Below are 930 nucleotides of genomic sequence, written 5' to 3' on the forward strand. Positions count from 1 at the left end.
CTATAGAGAAACCTGTAGGGGGGGCTCTATAGAGAAACCTGCGAGCAAAAAGCAAGAAAACAGATGAAATGGCCCAAACTGCAAAGCGCCCCTTTGACTGACTCGTGAGGTACTGGATCCAGAAAGTTTAACTCTCGGCGTCGATCCAAACTAAACGTGAAGTTCGTTTCCGGTTGCCTAGCGACCATTTCTCCGCCTATAAAGCCACGTCAGATCTCACGGTTCTGGAGAATACCGCCCACTTCATCTGCTCTGCTGTTCTCACGGCTCTCTTCAGGGTTCCTGCACACATCTAGAAAGGCTGAGAGGAAGAATTTGGGGGGTGGGGGGGGGTTGTCCAGGTCCAGGTCCAGGTCTTGACTGCAGAAGGTGTTTTGGGAAAATCCTTGTTTTTATGATGCATTATGTCATCCCACATTCTTCAAGCTCACGCGTACAAGAGAAATACGGAACAATCAACACACGCGAGTGAATACGTGAAGTTTTCTGACATTTATTTGGGGGTTTTGGGCAGGGGTGGGGGTGTTGGATCTTTACTGTGACGTGTGAGGACCCTGACAGCGCGCGCACGCACGCACGCACACCCACCCACACACCACACACACACACACACACCACACACACACACACACACACACAGATGAACAAAAACTGTTTTTAGGATAGATCAGAGCAAAGATGTAATTTATCACAGAACGAGGCTTCCATATGCAGGGTCGTGTCCTGGTATTATACAGATTTTACATTTATTACCACACACACACACACACACACACACACACACGTCGTTTAACAGAGGTTACAATAAATCACTAATCATGTCACAGATCAGAGGAAAACTGAGCCGTGAGACACTCGTGTACGAGACAGTGAGGACTGCCAGAAAAAAGTCGAGTCGCCCCAACCTTCTTGATGTATATGCAATGCCCT

This window comes from Etheostoma spectabile, chromosome 5 (genome assembly GCF_008692095.1).
Source record: "Etheostoma spectabile isolate EspeVRDwgs_2016 chromosome 5, UIUC_Espe_1.0, whole genome shotgun sequence".
NCBI classification, from domain to species: domain Eukaryota; kingdom Metazoa; phylum Chordata; class Actinopteri; order Perciformes; family Percidae; genus Etheostoma; species Etheostoma spectabile.